The sequence below is a fragment of the Lissotriton helveticus genome, chromosome 4_1 (genome assembly GCF_964261635.1).
Source record: "Lissotriton helveticus chromosome 4_1, aLisHel1.1, whole genome shotgun sequence".
In the NCBI taxonomy this organism is placed as follows: domain Eukaryota; kingdom Metazoa; phylum Chordata; class Amphibia; order Caudata; family Salamandridae; genus Lissotriton; species Lissotriton helveticus.
The window spans coordinates 256715870-256740072 of NC_136063.1; positions in this window are offsets into that span (position 1 = coordinate 256715870).

The following is a 24203-nucleotide window of genomic DNA, read 5'->3' on the forward strand; positions in this document are numbered from 1 at the left end:
TGCTAAATAGAACACTGTCATGCGTGCAAATTCAGCGTGTGTCAGACATATAGATGCTTTTAAGCAAACCTGTTGCACTTCAGTACGTTTTTTTGCACGTTGCATCACTACGTGTGGGAACACAGCACTCCCGCGAGTTTCACTATGGATATTCTAACACGTGAAACCTGAGGGAAGGGGGTCGAAATGTGAGGGACGGATGCAGGATTTGGCACAGAAACACTGATTCTTTATTAGGTAAACATTGATTCTCAAAATAATAATTTAAAAATGTGTGAAAAATGATGAAAACAGCCGAGAAGCATAAAACAAATACACTTTTTTTTCACAAGAAGGCAGAAAAAAAAAGTTTGTTGTGGCATGGAATGTGTAGCCTCTATAGTTTGATATCACTGACTTTTGCAGGGCGTTTTCTATAGTGTCACCCTAACCTCACTGCTGACTTTCTTCTCACTACTGACTTGCTTCCTCCCCTAACTTTTTGAGGCCCTCATTTTGTGTTGTCCGGGTCAATACTACCTCTTGGGGATAATATATAGCAGAGTATGCGCTGCCAAGAATATCTCTGGTCCTGTGTTACTTCCACATTACCAGTTAGGCAGGTCGGATTTTTTGGGGGGGTTTCAGGAAGGGTGGATGTGAGGGACTGTAGGGCGGCAATAGTGCTTGCTATGCCCCATTTTGCACCGAAACAGTGGAAATGTGAGTAATTTCCCCAAAATATATTTTCCAGGTATTCGCTGTCGAATGTGTACGTGGAGAAATCCTCAGTTCAGAGTGAAATTCACTCACCAGTTAAAATGGCGATTTGGACAATTTTACAGATCTGTCAGTTTTCCTATGTTTTTTATTAATCACTGACAGCCTGCTCAGACCTTTTAAATACCTCTAATATGTCCTCCTCCTCCACTAGGAATATTTGTGGGAAGGCTCAGTGTTCTACTGCAGCCATTGGTGACCTTTCATCTTGCTGTGGTCAATTATAGGCGTGTCATTGATCTAGATATCAATATATTGACAAATCTGCAGTTTACGCTCAGGGCCTTCTGCGCCTTGCTCTGAGAATGTTTCACCCCCCTCAAGTCCTTGTACTCATGTTTTTAATTTAAACTCAAGGTATGTCCTTGTAAATTGGTCTGCGCTGTATAAAAACTTATAAAAACAGCTAAATATACACATCAGTCAGTTTCAAGAGTTTTTATAAGAGTACAAGTTATTATGGAACATCTTACCGCTTCATCTTAGGTCTGAGTCTTTTGAAACATCCTTTCATAAAAAGTTGAAAACTTGGCTGTTTCAGTCACTATAACGTGGACGGCCATTGCCTAATGTCTACTCTGCAGTTCGAGGTTCTAGCTTTAATTTAATCTGTTCCTTCTACTGTCAGGTTAGCATGGTGGGGTCCTACAGGACATTCTCTAGCGTGGGGAAGCTCCATTTGTAGCAACCAAGCGCTTTATAAATCCTATTATTATTATTATTATTACTACAAGTTGCAGGTGAAACAAAAAAGACCCGGCCAACGGGTGTACCCTTGAAATCTGTATCTTAACTTTGCAACATGACGTAAGAAAAACACCATTGAGGGCCATTGGCCACTGAAATACAGACATAAGGTATGTCTTAGATTTCTCTGCACACTAAATAAAATCTTTATTCTGGAACTGTTGTCCCATAGCCCCATGACCTATGCTTTTTAGACTACCTGTAATAAATGCACTTCCAGCAGCTACCCTGCCCAGCAGGCATAGCACCAGAACAACCCTCAGGTAGCCATGTGCTGTGCTCTTCTGTGTGACTCATTCGTATCTTAATTTAGTTTCTCTCTCCTAAACCCAGAACCGCTCATCGTTTCATAATCTTAACTAGAACTTTTTTCGGACACGCTTCAGAGATCCACTTCCCTAGCCTGATGCACTGTTCAAGGCCTTTAATATCTACCTAGTCCCCTTGTGTGTTTCTCTAGGTGAACACAAAGGGCCAGATGTATCAAAGGGTTTTGTCCATTCTGTGTCTATGGGGAAATGTGTTGATACATATGGCCCAAAATCAGATGTTGATCAAATACTTGATATTTTTAACGAGATAAGTTCTATGTAGATTGCACCAGTTGTGTTAAATCCTTAAGTGAGGTATAAATACAACACAAAAGGAAACTAATTTGCCACTTCCTCCTTTGTCATGACTTGAAGGCCTTTCCTTCCTGGCACATTAAAAAAATGTCAGCAAACACTATTTAAACAATGTAAAACAAGGCAGTTGCAGAAGGCATCTAATGAATTAATGATATGTAAAAGTATTAAAACAGCTCAAGAAGAGCAGTGTGTCGTACCCTAGGGTAGGGATTAGTTGTGGCCGAAACATTCCGCTTAGAAGCAAAACACACTCACACCGCCTTCTGGGAATTATTGCTTTCAAGGAGCAGATATACCATTGCTTGGTGGAATTCCGTTGGTTTTGTAAAATTTCAAAGGTTTGCCACCCCATCTCCACCTCCCATATTAAAACCAGCAGAGCACCATGAGCCAGCGAACCAACAGCAAATAGCCAATAAACGAGAATGTTTTGTTCATTTTTTTTCACTTCTGCATTTCACTTAAAATAAACCACCATGGCCTTATAGACATGCAGCCAATAGAATGATCACTGCACCAGCTGGATAATAAGAAGTGTTTGACAATGAGTATTTTCAAACGATATGCAAGATATACCTGTGCATGAAGAAATCAAACTATTAAACACAATTCGATTACAATATCCTACAAAAAGTTATTGTAATTGATTATTGCAATTTATCGACGTAGTAATCAGTTGAATGGACTAGTGGTATGCTGCATGTTAAAAAGTAATGAAACCTAATTCTCAAATTAGCTATATAGAATTGATCTGCTTCACTATCCTTTGGGAAAGTACCTAAAATATATTGGATTTCTTTTTGTGAAATGTTCATGCTTAGTAGGCCAGTCCTCACTTTTGTTTCGTAACTCTGCCCAGGATTCTCGCAGGGATTCCTTGATTTCTTTCAGCAACCCCATCTGGCTAGGTGTATCTCCCTTGAACTCAAGGGCACACGCCTTTATTTTGGGGTTTCCACTGGGTTCCTCACTGACAAACATCCTGTGCTCTTGAGGCGCAAACAATACATATTTCACAGGATTTCTATTTGAAGAGGCCACCAGAGGTGAAAGGATCAGCCAAAATGTGTAATTGGAGGGAGGTGTGTGTGTTTAAAGCTGTTTAAAAATGGCCAGCAAAGCAAGATTACAGAAAGTCCTTTATCTTCAGAGGAACAGTTGTAAATGTCACAATACTGTACATTTATTGAGCGTCTCCTGTGAAAGGGCAGCAGTGTTTATACCAGTCTTGGTGCTTGGGGGTAAGTGGGTGTACTTGAGACCCAGTGAAAGGTCATTAACCTAGTGCTTGATTGGGGACCCTCATTAGATGAGCAGCCACATGGCCTAACTAGCAAGCGGACCCTCATATGATATTCCACACAAGCGCTCCGCTCTGCATTGGGGTAGCGGGTGCCCCATCAGTGACTATGCTATCCCACAATGGTCCTATATTGGTGGGATTTTATACTCGTGGAAATGGAACTCAGGCCATCATAAAATTAGGTTATTGATTAACCGAGGTGAGCAATGGGTTATGCCCCCCTCCTACCCACCACTTGTATACCAGCATCTCACCTATTTACATTTTGTGTCTCAAAACAGACTGCTGAATGAGTGCTGCATACAAATGGCAGTTCGGTGTCAGTGACAAACATGGGGGCAGTTTTATGAAGGCCCTGCGCCGCCGGTGCGTCACTTTTTCCCATGTTAAAAGTGACGCACCGGCAGCGCAAGGCCTTCATAAATCTGCCCCATGATGCTTAATCACAGGGTTGTGAACTCTCAGCTCCCTTAAACTCCTCCGCATACTTCTTGCTCTTATTAAAAAAAACATTGCTTGGACATTTATGAAGATGCTAGGTTCACAATAGGCATACATCCTGGCTAAGTCTGTCATTATCCAATTAAGTCACAATGTATCTATTTTGGGATCAAGTTGCAGAACAACTGCTTAGAGAAGTTCCTCTTCTAGTGATCCGCCCCAAACAGGAAGGCCACTTATTCCAACCACACATGATACCTAACCTGACAAAAGGCCTGGAAGTGACAAGGATCATGGAGAGCAAAACTCCATAATCAGCCTTTTTCCTTAACATTTTAAAGACAGAAGCACAATTTATTGAAGGTTGGATGTCATGGCACAAAATCAGTAAGCCACTACACACATTGTTTGGGTCATTCAAATAAGTTGGTCAGTGCTAAAAGAGGTGCATGCACCACTTGCACGTAATTTAGTGCTTGCTTCTGTTATTATCTGAGTGCAAATTGCATTTCCTCCAATATATGTGATGGGGTTTACATTGTTCCTAAAATACAGTGGAGTTAATGACAGAGGCACGATAGGTGTAAAGATTCTTGGCTTATATGTGATAAGCATGTGCCAAATACACCAATACCCTTAAACTAATGTTGTTTGTATTGAGATGTTTTTGCATGTGTGGTTTTATGACACTAGTTTGAGGTCAGTAATATCGATCTTACTAATATTGCATCCACTAGATTGTTTACAACCACATCAGCAAGAAAAGTATGTAATTTGTATTCTCATGTGCCCATCTACTTACTTATACTTACAATACAGTGGTTAGGCTGATGTATTGAATGCAATATTTTTGTCATGGGATCTAACAAAAGTGACAGAAAGGTGGAATAACAAACCTGTTATTGACACAAGGGTTGAAATTATCCCATATTTTATTATACTCATCAGCCTGAAGTAAGTGAAGCCTTAGAACAGATGTACTATAGTGGATTTCCTGGGAGTATTGGGCATTGTGGTCTAGTATATGACTTTCCTACAGCTTGGGATTGGCTGGCACATGTATGTTTGAGATTGTGGCTTTGGTCAATGCAGTCATTAACAACCAGAATAGCTGTGTTTTACGGCTGGTATGCTATCTTCATCAAAATGAAAATTACTATTGAAGGACAATACAGATCTAAATCTACCAACTTCCATAAAGAACAGTATAAAGATTAGAAAAGTGTTAGTTCATCCCATTGAAGTGATGCCTCCATTTTAGCATTCTGCACTGCTGTACACCATGACTGAAATGGCATATACCCGGGCATAGCAGTTGTACAAAATCATTGATCTCCTTATGGGATCAGTAATCTTTCTCAGTAGCACAGACTTGTGATAAAGTAGCACATGATTGCATGCAGAGGTTAGCATGCACTTTTTCCTCCCTCAGGTGAATGTGGGCCTTTTGCAGTCAGTTCAATGATTCTGAATCCAAAGTATTTATAAATTGGTGCATGCTATTTAGACATCCTGCCAATATCCAATTTATCCAATCCAACATTGAGCCAAATCCACTTATTTTTATTGAGAAACATATTTCAGTTGAAAATGATAGGAACATTTATGCTAATTGTAGACTGGTTAATTATAGATTGGTTGAAAAGAGCATGCACACTTGGTTAAAAAGGGCATGACCTCTAAAAATCAAGTGATATGTCTAATGCTTGAATTTGTCAAAATGAATTCCATAGCTCATCTCTAAGGGTCAAATAAACAAAGCTCCCACATATTCATGTGTCAAAGATTTTTCATATTCACAGTTTTCTATTGATATAATTCCATATAGGTAGAGCTGAATATAAGTAATGTTTTTTTAGTATTTGTACTAGTAGTGTTTTTCCAGTGTTCTTCTATGATCTGGAACACTGTGGGGACATTTCATAGGAATTTGGGATTGATCACAATACTTCACATTTTACAAATATGGACCAATGAATGGTAAAAGGAAAATCACCTGAGATTTGAACCTAGGTCCTTATTATAGTAAGCGTTCATGAGGTCCCTGGTCGGTACTGGGCTTGTTACAATGTGTAAAATACCCAGTTTTATCAACAAGGTTTATTTCTTTGTATTAAAACTCAGCTGTCAAAAATGCTTAGCTGTGCAAGACATTGCAACCCTTATCTGATGGTCACCCTGAAAAGTACTCTAAAGTGAATGAGAATATTTTGAAGAATGGACCCTAAGGTCATCTATTTCAAGGAGAGGCTAGTACTAAAAGGTATACAGTAGATCAATTGTTTATGTTTTCTATTAACGGGCATTTGTTGATTCTAGTATTTGTGCCTTGCTCGCTGAAATCTTTCTTCATGCTACAAATATGCTTTTCACACTTTGGTTGACAAGGGAACACAACTTTTATACAAGTGGCCTTTAGTGCTATTTACAATATAATTTATTGTACTTTTTAAACTGTATGTGTACTTTATATTTATGACACTGTCCAATCTTTGAAGATCTTTAACATGTTTCTTTCAATATGTATTATGCAAACAATATTTCTTATCTGAGTTTTTTGTTATGCTCTGTCTACAAAACTGCACCACTGATTAATAAAAAGAGATTTCAACTATGCTCAAGGAAACTTATTGATTTGGTTGGTTGGTGATAATAATTTCAAATGAACAATGATCAACAATCCTACATTATCTGGAATAGTAGCTGCTGAAATACCACATTCTTGAAGGAAATAAATACTTCCTAGTAGATTCAGAGCTGGCTTTGGATCCTGGAGAACAGGAGACTTGGCTATAATTGTGGTTTCAGGTATATGTCAAAAATACTATGGATGAAACAATGTGTGAGTAATTTTTCAAAACAATTGTACACTGTTCCCTATCAGTTACTTTACTTTTTTCCATCTCATCCTTAATTCTGTAATAGAGTCACATCTGGACCCGAGACAGTTTCCTTTCTATGTGCTGCACCCATTCATAGAGATGCTCCTGGCGACAAATGTTATGTGCTCTTCTACCCCTTGGCTCTGGTTCTACCTTATAGCTAGAACTTTGAATATATGGAGTCAGCTATATTACTGGGAGTCAACCTAACAAATTCAAACACTGTAATTCCTCTTCTCTGCCATCATGATGCCTTATGTGTATGTCTTGTTGCGTTCACATGGCTCCTACTGAGGATGTATGACGTTACAACGCATACTTTTACCACGCATACCTTTACAACGCGGTTTTTACCACGCATACCATTACAACGCATAGCGCTTAGAGGTGCTGGATAGTGGTAAGTATAATTTTCTATTCCAACTCCAGTCCCCGTGGACACTAGGGAAGGTGTTGGATAGAAAATTAAACTTATTACTTACCCTAGAGTGCCCCCCAGCGCAATGCGTTGTAATGGTATGCGTGGTAATGCCTGCGTTGTAATGGTAGTGCATTGTAAAAAATTCGTTGTAAACGTTACATACCCTCCTGAATCTACATACATTTGCATATTACTGAGTAAGCCACATCGACTGATTTCTCTTTGAAAAATAAAATCAGTGTAATGGATAAATTGTGCTCCTGCACTAATGTAAAGTTGCTATAATCTGTACCAGCCTTAAAAATACATTTGTACTAGGCATCATGTTCTTCACTCAATTGACAGCTGCACCAAAAGTTTTACTTATTTCCTTCACTGCGGTAACTAAATTATATTCTAAATATTTTCTTAATTGCTAGACACCGAACAAAGGGCATCATTATGATGCCGGGAGGTCAGACTGGCGACCAATAGCGCAGCAGTCAGGAGACCGCCTGACAAGCAGTCAGCAGACCGACTACTGAATTAGGATGAGACCGCCATGCTGGCAGTTGGAATAGTGCTCTTTTACATTGCGACTTGTGCTGTGGCCCAAAAGAAGGGCAGCAACATAAGCCACAGTTTAAAAGAGCACTTTGTGCACATCCATGCATCATGTGTGAAGCAACGTGTGGTGCCTGGCACACAATGCATGGATGTGTGTTGGGGCACTACATGTGCCACCAGGGCCACTTTGCAGTGACCCCAGTCCGTTTCCAACAACCTTTTTTATGGTGGTCGCACCGCCATGAAAAGTCTGTCTGAAAGGGACATCGCAGGCACCGCCGCCATGCAAGTGATACGATTCCTACTGCTACCCCGACAAGATCTTAGATCCTGTCTGAGGTGGCGGTTTTTCCCTTGACTGCTGATGGTCTGACCACGTGCATCAAAATGCTGTGGTAGGACCGACAGTCTGTCGGCAGTGGGACTTACACCGTCGTCCTGTCGGGTGCGGTCCCACCGCTATTGTAATGAGGTCCAAAGTATTGCAGGATAGCTCAGAGTGTTAAACACACACTGCTGAGATATGTTTTTAGAAACCAAAAACACTTCCACGCAGACTAAATCAGCTTTTTCTTCTTTCTCAGTTGATGGAGTGACCATTACCGTGGGTATCATGATAGCACGTTATGGGAGTATAGCTCTTAGGTGCATAAGAGAAAATTCTGTATAGAACTAGGCATTCATGTTATCTGCAATACCTTAATCAATACTGTAAATGTGCCATTCACATTTGACAGAGCTGATTTCAGTCAAACAATGGCGTAATCTTCTCCTGTGTGCTGCAATATTTCTGTAAATCCATATTTGCTTTCAATACATGAACCAAAGTCAATCGAACTTGACTAACTCTAATAATGTATTGTGCTCTTGAGTTTTAGGAACAATTATTTGTAGGTACAAGTTTCACTTTAGAATGAAGGCAACAAAAAATAAAAGTGTTTCATTACACATTAAAACTATGTACATTTAAAATTCCGATTTACAACCTGTTTGCATGTTTTTGTCAGCGTTCTTCTGTGACCAATGTTGCCAGATATGTTGGACTGTAGTCAGTGTAAAGCTATAAATGTTCCTTTATCTTACCAGGTAAACCATTGCAAACTCAAACAAGCATTGGTAATGCATTGGTGTTGCCTATGTGATGGATAAAGAGCTCTTTTCATCAATCACCGTCTGGGAGAAGGACAGAGCTGCCTGACAAATAACATGGGAGTGGAGAGGATATGGCACAGTGGCCACGGCTGCTGCCTTGGAAACTGGGGATCCTGGTTTGAGTCTCAGCGGTGCAACATCCTGTGATTCTCTGCAAATCCCTTAAGCTCTCTGGGCGATAAATTGTTATATAAATTTGCTGCAAGAATAAAAAGCAAAAACAGGGGAAACGTTATGAAAAGTAAGTTCCACCAAAGCGGATGTTAGCAGTATTTTGGCTACGGGAAACTTATAAGAGAAGCAGAGAAGGAACAAACATTGGTAAATACAGGAAAAATAAGCTACAGCCAATAGAAAATGGAGGAAAGTAAGTAGCAGGAAAGATGTTTTTTTTCAACATTTGTGTGAAATCAGCATAGTTGGGGAGTGTAACAAAGCTAAAAGCATGTCGTTTACTGGTGTAAAAAAAAATGTTTACCAAAATCAGTGACAGACATGATGCCTGAGGCACACAGAAGAAGGACTTTTCAAGGAGAACGTTATCTTCCCCGCATATCCATGGGTGCCTGTCACTTGGAAAGGACTGTAATGACGTCTGTCATCCTCATGACTTCCTTCAGTATGTGAATAAGCATATTGTGGTCTGAAGAGTTAAAGGCGTCCTATAATTACAATAACAGTCAAAGGATGGATTAATTAATCACTATTTTCTGGAATGTTTTAATTACTTAAAGAAGGAATGACCATTTTGATGAGTCACATTTCCTCCCTGTATAGTCCAAATTCATAACATGTGACTTGTGGCTTGAGCCACAAAGCAGGAAATGCTACAAGGCAGACAAAACGTCTTAGCACTTTTGCTAGTCTTCATAGAAGATTGAAGTTGTAGGAAGTGTTGTGTCTTTCTCATTAAGGATATAGAAAAGAGCCAGCAACTGCTTGGAGTGGTCAGGAATCCAGCAGAAATGCTGAAGTAGGAATACAGAAGCAAAAGGAACAAATGATGGACGGAATGCTGAACAATGCAAACATTCTCCCTCAGTCATGTAGATTTGGGTTTAATCCATTGTTCTTTTGCTCCCCACGCCACCCCAGTGTGGACCCAGCCATATGCAAATCAATCTTGACCCTGCTCCTCATGGGAACCGTCCAGCCCGAACTGCCAAGTCAGGTTCTCCCTGGACCGGAAACAATCATCCAGGTACTGGTTTTGGGGTATTAGACGTGCATGTAGAGTTCAGTTAGACCAGGACACTCATAGTAATTGAGGTCAATTGGATGGAGGAACCTGGGGTTAGTTTATAGTCAATTAATAGAAGGCTATACCATTGAGTTATTTTCTAATTCCTGGTCTACCAAAAATGTTATTGCCTTGTTTTCATTAAAGGGTGTCACTTTCGTTGGAATGATTGAAGTATGGGTATATTTGCGTTGGTCTGCTTCGAGTATATGTGTGTCTGATTGAGACATCCTGGGTGTTATTACTGTTTCTTGGGCATTCGGGTTCTAAATCATCTTTTGTTCATTGTGTGTGATTTATTGTATGCCATTTTTATAAAGGATTACACTAATTCTTTTAACTACAAATGAGGAAAAGAAAATATTACAATTGCAAAAGTCTCAATTTTAAGAGAAAGACTAGATGAGAAGACGTGTTCTTTATTTTTGTGGTTGAGGGCTACTGTGGGATATTTTTGTGCGCCATAATGTATTATTGTATGTGGTAAATATACTCATTTACCAGGCAGGATTTGTTTCACCCCTCATAAGGCAGGCTAGCTTGAATCCAGTGAAGCAGTGAGCACGGGACCCATGTCTTGGCATTCCCTTCCCACTTAGGGCAACAAAAGCAAAAAGAACAAATGATGGACGGAATGCTAAACAATGAGGAAAACAGGGCAAAAAGTGGGGCATAAATGATACCAATGGTGATTAAGAGGATGACAAATACTTTAAATATGTATCAACACATCCTATCCTAGAAACGTCTTTCTTAGATATAGTTCAAGAGAAAGTGAAGTCAGAGTCAGTGCACCTAAGCCATCATGGATTGGGAATTCACCATAAACTGTGTAGAGGCAAGACGCCATGTTCAGGTGGGCAACATACAGCTGCTCATCCCTGCTGTTGCCTCCACCACACTGTAGGATATAACCTTGATGCTCCAAAGGTGCAAGCAGACACCATTGGCTTCACAGTGTGAACATGCCTGTCCACTCAATGGCCCACCTGAACTGAGCCACAGAATTGGCACAGCAGCAGGACTCAGGCTCCCTAACAAGGACACAGCTGCAAGAGTCTATGCTGGATAACCACCACCACCAGGTATGACAATAATATACGTAACTCGATGTTGCTCCCATCCATGCTGTTAAGAATTGATCACTGGGCATCATAGAGAACTGTCTAGGTACCCCTGTGTGGCCTAAATACTCTTCTAACTCATAAAGAATTGCAATGCTGCTGGTTTTCTGAATATTTTCAACATGGCATATTGGCTATGAGCCTGTATGAACCAGTATTTATTAGATTTCTTTGTACCTATGGATTGCTCATGTTTACGAGAGTTCCTTTTGCAACTTGTAGAGTTGAAAAGACCAATTACCTACCTGATATCTTGGAGGCTAGGGTCTCAGAGAGATAACCTGTGCATCGTGTTACAGCGATATCTTATGCTCGGATCACTGAAAGAATATCGACGGACAGAATATCGACCATCAAAAATATCGTTGAGAAAATATCGACAGTCAAAATATCGAATTTCTATCTACAAACAGGTAAGTACAAAAATATCGAGTTAAAAATATCGTTTACAAAAATATAGTTGTAAAAAATATCGTATTTACTAAAAACAGTGTTAAATTAAATTAATATTAATAATTAATTACTAAAATATACTTAAAATTACTTAAATTAACTTATAATAATTAAATAATTAATGAAAATTAAATAAATATTTTTTTACTTCATATTAATTAAACATATATATATAGTAATAAAATATAATAAAATAATACCCAAAAACTGAAAACTGACCCTGAACCCTAAAAATACCCCTTTACCCAAAAACTGAAAACTGACCCGGAACCCTAAAAATACCCCTTTACCCAAAAACTGAAAACTGACCCTGAACCCTAAAAATACCCCTTTACCCAAAAACTGAAAACTGACCCTGAACCCTAAAAATACCCCTTTACCCAAAAACTGAAAACTGACCCTGAACCCTAAAAATACCCCTTTACCCAAAAACTGAAAACTGACCCTGAACCCTAAAAATCCCCCTTTACCCAAAAACTGAAAACTGACCCTGAACCCTGAAAATACCCCTTTGCCCAAAAACTGAAAACTGACCCTGAACCCTAAAAATACCCCTTTACCCAAAAACCCAAAACTGACCCTGAACCCTAAAAATACCCCTTTACCCAAAAACCCCAAACTGACCCTGAACCCTAAAAATACCCCTTTACCCAAAAACCCAAAACTGACCCTGAACCCTAAAAATAAAAACGATACTACTTCACTTACCTTAAAAACGATATTACTTCACTTACCTTAAAAACGATATTTTGGCTGTCGATATTCTGTCCTGTCGATATTTTCTCCAAACGATATTTTGGAGTCGATATTTTCTCCAAACGATATTTTGGAGTCGATATTATGTCTGTGTATCCTTATGCTCATATCTCTGAAGGTAGCCCATCCCTCCGACTGCATATCTCATTTGGCCTCGGTATTGGGTAACTTGTATTATATATACGTATATCACAAGATAATATATCTGAGAGCAGAGCTATCCTCCAGCTTGCATAAAATGACCAGACTCAGGCATCTGAGAGCAGCATGATCACTCTGTTTATACAAATATATACAGCTGTAAGATACATGGGCTATCCCTCATGTTACAGAGATAATACAGGATCAGTCAGTCCCCAGCAAAGCTTTTTGAAGGACACCTTGGAATCAGAAAGCAGTGCTCTTCTTTAGGTTACAAAGCACACACTGGATTGGGCAACGGACAGCACTGCTACAGATTTTACAATGATTACGGTAAACTGAGCTAACTTCCAGGAGTTAGAGAGTTCTTGCAGGTGCAGGCTTAGGAACAGCTCTTCCACTAGGGAGGAGGACCATCTCCCCACTAAATAAAAATTCTGCAGAGATGAAAAATAAAATGGTAATAAGGTTAATTTATTAACATTTTTTTGCCAAGCCAAGCGGCAGGGCCGGTGCATTGGTGCTGAGTGTCAGCAGTAGGGGGGAGTGGCTGGCTGGGCACATAAGTTCAGTGCCTTTGGGAGCAGTGAGACAGCCTGCTCAATCAAATCCTGGCGCTTCTCTCATGCTGGTTAACAGCATGAGACTTCGGTCTGGACTGGTTAGGGGAGTTGGCTGGCGCCCATGCTGGACAACAAGAAGACGTGCAGCTAGGTAGGTGAATGTTTAATTTTACTTTATTTAATATACACTAAATCACTGATATGTATTACACTAAAGTTTAAAGATAAACATTTTAATAATAAAATACATGTCAGCAATTTAGTTAATGTTCATTGAATGTGTGTTAATTTTCCACAAGTTGGCACAGCACCCACCCATTTGCCTGCCTCACCACTTTCAGTAGTTGGTAGCCACCACTGTGCAGGCTTAGTTACCAAATCCACCATTTAATGTACACAGATCTCTCAAATAAATCTTGTATTAAGCACATGGGTATCATGGCACTGGAACCAAATGTACAGAGATCTTACAAACAAAGGTCTCTTAAAACATCGGGATCCATCAAATTACAAAGACAAGCCTCAGACAGCAAGATCAGACATACATCTTAAAGAAAGTTGTACTGAGCAGCATTGAATGAAAAATTGTAATAGTAATACCTGCCCCGTATTAAATCTGGCTCTATTGTGGGGTGGGAAATGCAGTTTCTACCACAAAGTTACATTAAAAAGATAATGCAAGGCAATGTATTTTATTATATGGTCAGTCAGTGTATCGTGGAGCATTATTCCTCAGCAGTATCAAAATAACCCCCTGTTATAGCAGCCCTGTTCGAAATTAAGATTTTGGTTGCCAAAGGTGTGCACTCTGTCTAAGCAGGGACCACTATCCTAGTCAGGGTAAGTCAGATACACATTGAAAGATAACCTGTGCTCGCCCTCTTGTAGCTTGGCACAGACCAGTCAGGCTTATCTAAAGGGGCAATGTGTAAAGTATTTGTTCAATACAACACACAGTGACAGAATGAAAACACCACAAAAAAGACTCAGCACACCAGGTTAGAAAAATAGACAATCATTTTATGAGTAAATCAAAACAAAAAAACCCCAAGAAGTATAACTAGAGTTATGAATCTTTAAAGATTTGTTTGAATATTTAGGGCCCGATTAGGATCCCGGTGATTCCGCGGATTAACCGCGGCGGAAAAGCTCTAATATGGTGTCTATCAGACACCGCCAGCCATATTAGGATGCCGGCGGAGACATGCTTTTCCACGGCGGGTTTTCCGCCGTAGAAAAGCATGTGGAGTTTGAGTATGGGGCCCGTTGTGGGCCCCAGGGATGTTGGGGGTGCACATGGGCGGTGCCTGCTGCTTCGTGCATGCAAAGGAAAACATGCACATTTAACCTTGCGGCCGGTGCTGCTTGAAGCAGCATCCGCCGCAATGTTAAATATAGGGGATGTGACCGCCAGGGTGGCGGTCACATCCTAATTCCAAGGGAGGGAACGCCGCAGCCCCTGCGGACGGTCCCTCCACCACTGGTCCGTCCGCCATCCTAATCGGGCCCTAAGTTCTTAGTATCCCTAAGCGCCAAATTCATGCTATCTGATCGCGCTTGACAGGGACAAATCCAAAAGTTCAGGACAACCCCGATGGAGTGCTGGCCTGATCTAGGGACTAGCCTTGGCCCGCTGAAAGAGTACCTTGGATGGAGGATATTTGATGTCAGCGACCGGATGCGGGGAGCAGAGGGGGGGATGAATTGGTTCCAATCCGCACTGCCAGAGTGGTGTCATCAGTGAACCCTTTTTTGATGAAGGTGATGTGTTGTCACCAAGCCTCGCAGCCAGGGATGTGAATTTCTCTAGCAGTCCTCAAGGCAGTATCAAAGGATATGCGTCAGCTTTGCTCAGCGCAGTGGCAGTGATGTGTGGGTCCTCATGGTTCACAACAGGAAAACTCACTTCCAAGGGACCAGGACTAGTTTGGAAGCACTTGGCAGAGCAGGACTCACAGATGGCAGAATCCAGGTGATGCTGCAGGGTTGCAGGACTGGCTTCACCAACAAGGGTCAAAAACTAAAGCCTGTCACCGAAGTAAGTGTTATCATTCCCTGCATTTACTATGATGCATCGGGGCAAACTGAGTGCTGGGATGTGAGGCAGTATGTGCCCACCTTCCTCAGGGTTGCAGGAAGTCTTTGATGTCCCTGAGACATCAGAACTGGGGCAAGCCAGCATGCCCCTGGAGTAACTCTAGGTTCAAGTGAAATGGGTCCAGTCCTTTCCTCAGCAAGGCAAAGGGTAGCAGGCAACAGGCAGCATAGCAAATCACAAAAGCAGTTCCTTCAGAGCAGCAGTCTTTGTAGTAGCGCAACAGTCCTTGTTCCAGATAGAGTTCTTCACTGGTCCAGTAGTGGACTGTTGTGGTGGGGTCAGAGACCCAGCTGTGCTTTTGAAGTGGGAGTGACTTCACATAAGGGTATTTGAAGTGCACAGAGGTTCTTTGTTTCCAGCCGTGACTCCAGACTCATTAGAGGGGGGTAATCAACCCTTTGTGGGGGGGGGGGCAAGACATTGCCTATTCAGGTGTGTCAGCATCTACCTCCCTTTCTGCTGAGGAAGAGCCATCAGAATGCAGGTGGGTACTCAGACACACCTAAAATTCCTATGTTTGTGGCTGTCTAGAGGGAATGCACCAAGTCAAGCTGTTAAAGACTCCAGGTGTGTTTTGGAGCCAGGCTGCAGGCACACAGAGCATTAAGAGGAGAGAAATGTCCACTTTCTAAAATTGGCCTTTCTTAAATAGTAATGTTAAATTCAGCTTCATCAGTAAAGAGGATGTACCAATACCATTTCAGAGATATAAAACAATGTAACTACAACTCCTTTCCAATTAAGAATTACAGCTTAAAAGAGTTATAAGGAATTCCCAATGTTAACCAATGAGAGGAGTAGACCTCACAGTAGTGAAAAATGAAGTTAGGCGTGTTTCCCTATCAAGACATGCAAAACCTAAAGGTACATGCCTTAACTTTTATTTACAGAGGACCCTGACCTTTGGGCTACATAGGGCCTACCTTTGGGTGACATATGTTATCCAAGTGGCGTGTGATTTTTGGTAAAGGGTTTTAAATGCCTGTGGTGGCAGGCTTGAGACATATTTAAAAGGCCTGGCACAATCAGTGCTGCAGGCCCTCTATTAGCATTTAATGTACTGGCCCTGGGTATATGGGACACTGCTTTACTAGGGACTTACAAGTAAATTAAAATATGCCAATTGTATATACATCATTATCACCACAATTTAGAGAGAGCACATGCACTTTAGCACTGGTTAGCAGTGGCAAAGTGCATAGAGTCATTTCATAATATGGGGTCTTCTGCTCTCAGGGATCCTTCTCTGTGTTTCATCCTCTTGAATGATTTTTGATGGGTTAGGTAGGTGGGCACAGATTGAAAATTTCTAACAGGTTTAGCGAATGGTCAACTTCTTCAGGTATTCTAGGACTTTGCCCTAGTAGCCTTAAGCATGGGAGAATGAACCATGAATTTCATCGTGGCATCTACTGCAAGCCACTGATGAGCTTTCAGAGCATGCTTAATGCAGTCGCTTTTGTGGAGATGTTGCTAAGTCTTGATGCACAAGTCTGCAGTTTTGTAGTTGATGTTCATGGACAACCCATTTTTAAGAAGAGGAAACATTTTACAAAGTATAGGCCTCGGTGATATATACCTTTGACTGCTGTAGCATCAACATTAAAAGGAAAGTAGCTTGTGTATACGTGTAATAGGGTCTGTGTGGCCTATGACACTGTTGATTACACAGTAGTGGTGGAAAGGTTGTAAAAGTAGACAGGCATATCAAGTCTGTCTTGGATTTGATCTATTCTGTTCAGCCACAGCCAAAATATCAAGCATTCTTGTCATCATCAGGAGAAGTTCCTCCTTTAAATTGGTTAGGGTTGTTTCAGACCCCCTGGAGATTTAGGGGCTTATTCACAACCCCATTGTGACACCAGTGCGTCACTTTTTTATCGCACCAGTGGCGCAGTGTGCCTGCCCCTATTTACAAGGCCACGCAAAGCCACTCTCCACAGCTTTTCATGGTCTTGTAAATATGGCTTCCTTTCACGCACTAATTTGCGTGAAAGGTTATTCCATGGGTGTTGCTGTGGGTGTTCCCACACAACATCCATGGAACCTGACGCATTCCCAGAAATACAAGACTTTGTAAACCTGGGAGTTGAATGCGTCAGATTCCTGCACCTCCCCAGGAGAGGCATAAGCCTGTCTGAACGTGGAGAAATACCTTTATTTCTCCTAATGTTTCCTTTTTCTATGTGTGTTGCATTTTTGCAGCACACATAGAAAGAGAAAGAAGAAAACACCTCTTGTTATTGTTTTTGTGCAGGAAGTTGCTCCTTACAGCACAACAACCATCACCCCTACAACACAGACAGCCCTGCACCATAGCACCAGGGTGCCTGCGTTGGCGCATGGCAGCCCATGGTGCGCCAGTCTGCAGATGGAGCATTTGTTGGCAGTGGGGTCTTTGGAGTGCGTGGATTCTAAAGGGCGATGCAGTGCAGGATGAACACTGTAGAAAACGATCACATGTGTGGCAAAGCAAGTGATGTGGGCCCAAAACATCCTGGAAAGGTTAAAAAGGAAAAAATTGGGTGCCTATGTTACTAGTTGTAGTTTTAGAAAAGGACAATTTCATCTTGCATCCACATTTCCGAGTATTAGGTGTGTGTTAGATATTGTTGTTTTATTCAAGCGAGCAGGAAGGCAAATTTCACAGAGACACTGCATACAGTTTGGTATTGTGCACATTTAACACACACACAGATAAATCACGTACTCAACAGTCACAGTGCAGGCAGCAGCAGGTGTCTGATTACCCTAACTATGAGGATGCTAAAATACAAGGAGGCAGATTTACGTTGCCTGACGCATCTCTGCAAATCGGCAGAGATGCGCCAGGAAAGATACGGCACGCAAGTTCATCCTTGCGCCACCCATGATGCGCCGCATTTACAATGTGGCGCACCATGGCGCAGGAATGAACAGATGCGTGTCGCATCTTGGGCGTAAAGTTGGCGCAGTGCTGAAGTTGTGTTGAATTGAATTGAATTGAATTGAATTAGCTTTTATAGAGCGCGGCTTACACTCCATGGAGCATCTTGGCGCTAGTCATAACGTGTCGCAGAGAAGAAAAAAAGGGAAACTACATAGAAACCAGAAAAGAGGGAAATTGGGCTGATCGGAAGGTGATTGGAAAGTGCGAAGATTAAATTAGCGCTAGACAGAAGGTGTCAGAGGCATTGAAAATCCAGGTTTTTAGGGCCTTTCGAAACATGTTCTCTGAGGGGATCAAACGCATCTGGGATGGGAGTTTGTTCCAGGCTCTGGCTCCCAACACTCCAAGGGATTTTCCTCCTTTTGTAGTGAGTCTGAATTTGGGGACCACCAATAGGTTTAGGTTGGAAGATCTGAGTGAGCGGGAGGGAGTATATCTTCCAAACCTTTGTGACAGATAGGTGGGGCCCGACTGGTGGTAAGCCCTGAAAGTGATTAGTAAGATTTTGAATAACACTCTCTTATGGATAGGTAGCCAGTGCAGGATTTTGAGTGCTGCTGAAGCAGAAGACTTCCTAGGCAATCTCAGCACTAGGCGGGCGACGGCGTTCTGAACCATCTGCAACTTGTGCAGAACAGCTTTGTTGGAACCTGCATAGATGCTGTTACAGTAATCTAGACGGGATGTAATCAAGGCCACCGCTACCGTCTTTCTAGCTGTCAGGGGAAGGAGGTCAAAGAACCTTCTGAGGCCCTTGATTATATTGAAACAGGACCCTGCCACCGTACCTGCTTGTTGTTTGAAGGATAGGGCTTCATCAAACCTTATCCCAAGGTTGCGGGCCGACTTGATAGTATTCGGCGGGACTTCGGCGTCTTGGGGCCACCAGTCTTTAGGGGAAAAAAGATTATTTTGACCAAAAGGGAGGATTTCAGTTTTGCCTGAATTACACTTGAGGTGGTGGGTTCTCATCCATTCAAAGGTTGCGGTGAGACAATCCCTCAAATTTTCTTCTGCTTTAGTCGTGTTGTTGTCCAGAACGAGGATGAGCTGGGTATCATCAGCGTAAGATATCGTGCTGATGTGGAAAGATGTGATGAGCTCAATCAGAGGGGTCATATAAAGGTTAAAAAGGATTGGGCTCAGACTGGAGCCTTGGGGTACCCCTGATTTTAGTGATTTTTCGTCTGAACAGTGGCTTCCTAGTATGGTAACTTGTTTCCTATGACTGAGAAAATTTTTCAGCCATTTGAAGGCAGTTCCTGCTATTCCTGATTCTGCCAGGCGGCCAATTAATACGGGGTGTGAGACCGTATCAAAGGCCGCCGATAGATCAAGTAGGATCAGGATGGCCTTTTTTCCTTGATCCATTGCCATCTTGAGCGTCTCCACTGTATGTAGAAGAGCTGACTCCGTGGAGTGTTTAGCTCTGAAACCTGCCTGGCTGGGGTGTAGGAGGTGGTTTTCCTCCAAATATCTGGTAAGTTGTTTGTTTACCGCCGCTTCAGTAAGTTTGAAAAGCAGTGGGAGCAGTGAAATTGGGCGAAGGTTGGAGAGCGTAGTGGGGTCGGCTAGGTGTTTTTTCTGCAAAGGTTTTACAGCAGCCCGTTTCCATTCAGATGGAATGGCGGCAGAGGCCAGAGAGGAGTTAATGATAGCATTTATACTTGGATTAACCGTATCCACTAAAGCGCGAAGCAGCAGAGGGGTGCACGGGTCAAAAGGGGAACCTGACTTGCTGGAGAGAATAGCTTGACGAGTTTCGTCGAGGTTGACAGGGGTAAAATTATTTAGCTGAGATTTCCTATTAATTGGTAGTGAATTTTCATAAGAGAGGGATTCTGGAAGGTCTGGGAAGTCTTTGGTAAGATTTAGTATTTTGTGTTCAAAGTAATTTGCTATAGAATTGCATAGTGCAAGTGAGGGCGGGATCTCTTGTCTAAGAATTCTAGGGTTCATGAAATCATCAACTATTTTGAAGATGTCTTTCTGTTTGTTGTTAAACAGGTTGATGACTTCTAGAAAGTGATCTTTTTTAGCACTTTTTATCATTACATGATATTGTTTTCTAGCAAATTTATAGGCGAGGAGTTCAGTTGTATCATAAGTATAACGCCACTTCTTTTCAAGGGTTCTGACCTCCGAACGTTTTTCTTTTAGAGGGAGGGAGAACCAGGGGGCGGACTTTTTGTTCTGTTTTTTTCTCACTTTTTCTGAGTTTGCAGGACCACAGAAGTCTGTGATCCATTTACAGAAGTTGTTGTAGTCTGTTTCGGTGCTTCCAGTCAGGGACGGTCTGGAATCCTCAGCAATAAGGTGCAGATTGGGGGAGTTCACCAGTTTTTTCCAGTCTCTCTGTATCTGGACGTCGATTTTTAGGTTGGCTGTGTTGGATCTTTTCTTATTTGTAGTCAGTTTGAAAGGGATCAGCCAATGATCGGTCCATGTTTGAATCACGGGAGTTTCAACAGCTAGGGTTTTAATATTGGTACAAATGCAATCTAAGATATGGCCTGCTTTGTGTGTAGGCATTTTAGTCAATATTTCCAACCCCAGGACATCAGTTAAATCACTGAGCCATATTGCATTAGGGTCGTTGGGTTTATCGAGATGGAAATTTAGGTCGCCTAATACTGTAAAATTGGCGTATTTTAGAGTTAAGGTGCTAAGTGCCTCTTCAAAGCTTTCAAAAAACCCATTCTGTGGCCCTGGAGGACGATAAATTAGAGCACCAGCAAAGGAGTTCTCCTCATTTAACTGGATACAGAAACCCATGCTTTCTGCACCCTTTACGTCCGAAAGTTCGAATGTGGAGCATTTCATCGAGTCCCGGTGAATAATGGCTAGGCCACCCCCTCTCTGTTCTTGTCTATCGGTCCTCTTGATGAGGTAGCCTTGGGGGACTGTTTGGGCTATAATCGGGTTGCACGCAACTCCAGCACTTTTCCAACTTGCCCTATCTTTAACGTGGTGCGTCAAGCCTTACGCTCGCTTCAGGCAGGCGCAGGGTTTTTACGCATCAGCGTTGGGAAAGTGACTCAGTGAAATCTTGTATATTTCACTGAGTCACTTTTCAGGGGCGTTCCTGCGACGGAACGCCCCCCCCTGCACCGGAACGCCTACATGAAACCTGACGCAGGTTTCATGTGGAGCAGGGCCTTACACCGTGACGCATGTCCATAGATGCGTCACGTTGTAAATGCCTCATAGGGATCCGCCACGTTTACGCCGCCTTGTGTGACGCAACAGCGGCGTAAACTTGGCGCAAGGGGCTTGTAAATCTGCCCCAGGGGCCTGTGTCAAATCCCAGTTTATCCATGCCTTACAGCTTTCTTCTCATAATATTCCCATCTATTCACTCTTATAATCACGTGGTAGTTACGCACATCTGCCCACATCACACAATTCTGACGTCTCTAACTCAGTATGCGTAGCGTAGCATAGGCATTTCTTGTTTTTGGAATCATGTGGTGGTTACGCAAGCAGAATGTAGCACTAGAAACCAGTACTTGTGCGCTGACTGTAGTTGTCACCTACAGTACTTCCTGGGGCCCTGACTACAGGAAGGGCCCCCGGGTTGTAACTCTGCCTTTTTGTGCTTCTAGATCCACTTCTGCATTACAGGACGGTCCGTGGTAGCTTATGCAGCCCCTTCTGTAACATAGGGCCACATTTTCAAATAAACGGAGAAGGTATTGTTCCCTCCTTTGCATGAGGTTGCATTACCAGGAAAAGCATGGAACACATTTGCCAGTAACATGGGCAAAAGAGCAAGCAGGCTCTTCCGAGGGGCATCAACTGTATGCCACCTAGGACGTGGCACAGTTATGTCCCCAAAGACGGTGCATTTTTGGAGAGGGCACTGGAGCCGCAGGTATCCCCTCCAGGGGTTTGCAGTTATTCACTGTATCACCCTTCTTCAAAATTAGGCCTGGTGTCAGCAAAAGACGGAGCAGCAGTTTGAATCACTGATGCACCCCGCCCAATGCAGGTGCAAGCTCTAGGGCTAGGGAGGGGGCATTTCTCTGCACTGTGCACTGGATTCATGTAAAACACACCCTTGGATTTCTTCTATGAAATGGTTGTTATCATTTGTGGAAGTACAGTTGTTTCAATGGATAGCAACCAATGACAGCAGCACTTACAACACACACCACTACACACCAATGACGTATATTTTTAAGATACTGCATATAACTAGTTAAGGGAACAAATGAAATATGACGACCTATTGGCTGATGTACAGTGTAAAGATGTTTTTTTTCTCCTGCAAACTTCATATCTCATTTAATACATGTAGATAATTAAATACTATGTTACAAACTTTAGTGAAATCCTCTGGCTTTTACTATGCTTTTTGTAACGCATGCTATAAACGTTCTCTGTAAATGACATCCAGATTTCATTAAATAGCACCTGTTTCTTTAACAAAAGTAACCCTTTGAGTATGGTTTTCAGGAGAAACGCTCAGTGTCAAGGGTGGATTTGCATCCGGACTTGGTTTGCTGCTAATTCATTTCACTTAGGGGATTAAGTTCAGGGCAGCGTTTGTGTCCCTCGCATGGAAGCGATCTAGTTTCAGCCAGGCCGATTCTCTGCGGGAGGAGAGAGCCACAGTTTTCACAAGATTGGAAACGAGATTACCAACCTTTCCCTCGCATCTGATGCTCTCTTTGATTAAGCGTATAATGACAGATATAAAGTCAGAATCTGCCTTTTATTTCCTCTAAAAACAACAACATCTTCACTTTCATCGAGAGGAGCAGGGTAAGTGACATCTATAGATATTTTTACCATACGTTATGATAAGGAATGTTTACAATTTCTTACAATACAATGTAAAATGTATAAAGGAATGTGCAATTTTTAAAAATGTAGTGAAACCGGCTAAAACACTATGTTTGTCTTTTAAACTGAAGAATTATGAAAACAATTGATAAAGCAGGCACATATTAATATACTGCTGAGCACGCTGAGTTGATATTTCTGCAGAGCCGTTGCTTGCACTCTTAGATTAAAAAGCACAAGTAGCTGTTATATTTGTTTATATTTTATATGTTCATAAATTGTTATAGTGTGCAGTTATCAATTGTGTTTTCCTTCAGCCGGGATACAGTACTTAACAAAGTATTAAATAGTCTATATGGTAATATCTAATTGTGAGTTCAAGAAATAATTTGCTCAGAGCATCCACCACGAATAGCCCTTCCAGAGTATCCATTTAAAACGGAGTGTACAATTGGGAGAGATTAGATTATGTTACAGGCAGGTGGCAAAACAAACTATTTAAACTTTGTAAGCCTCTATATACAACTAGAGAAATGTTTTTTTAAATGAACTGTTCACCGTACATTTTTATGGCTGAGTGAGAAAAGTTGGGCTATTTCTCTGTGTTGAAGACAATATTACTCTGGAATGTTGCGAATTAATGTTATTCGAGTACATGATTTTAGGTTGTATGAATTATGATCACAATAGTAAAATCAAAAATGATAATGGAACAGATGCAAAAATAACCTAAGGTCAAAAATCAAAATATAAATAACAGTAAATGAATAACGCAAATATGTGTTATTATTGTTAGCATTAATATTAACCGGATTTAACGACTTGTAAATATAGCAGAAGTTCAATGAAAATATTGAACAGCAATAACTAACACTCCTGCTCTGATATTTCTACTTAGTGGTAACTTGCACATCTGCAACACTCCTGGATTTGAAGCCACAATAAAAACCTTAAATTATTTGAAACCTATACTTTCACAAACACTCTAGTCATCCCATTGACTCAATTATATGTTCAGTATTGTCTGCTTGCAGGCAAAGGGAAAAATACATTCCTGTTTCTATGACTATTATTATTTACATACTGTAAAGATGGTGCTGTGGGTCAGTGGTAACAAAAGGGTGTGGACCATTTGTTTCATGCTTAAATATATCTTAATATACATTCAAACATTATGTCTATCACCTTTTACGTATAATGCTAGTACTCTTTGTATATGAGAGTACATTTT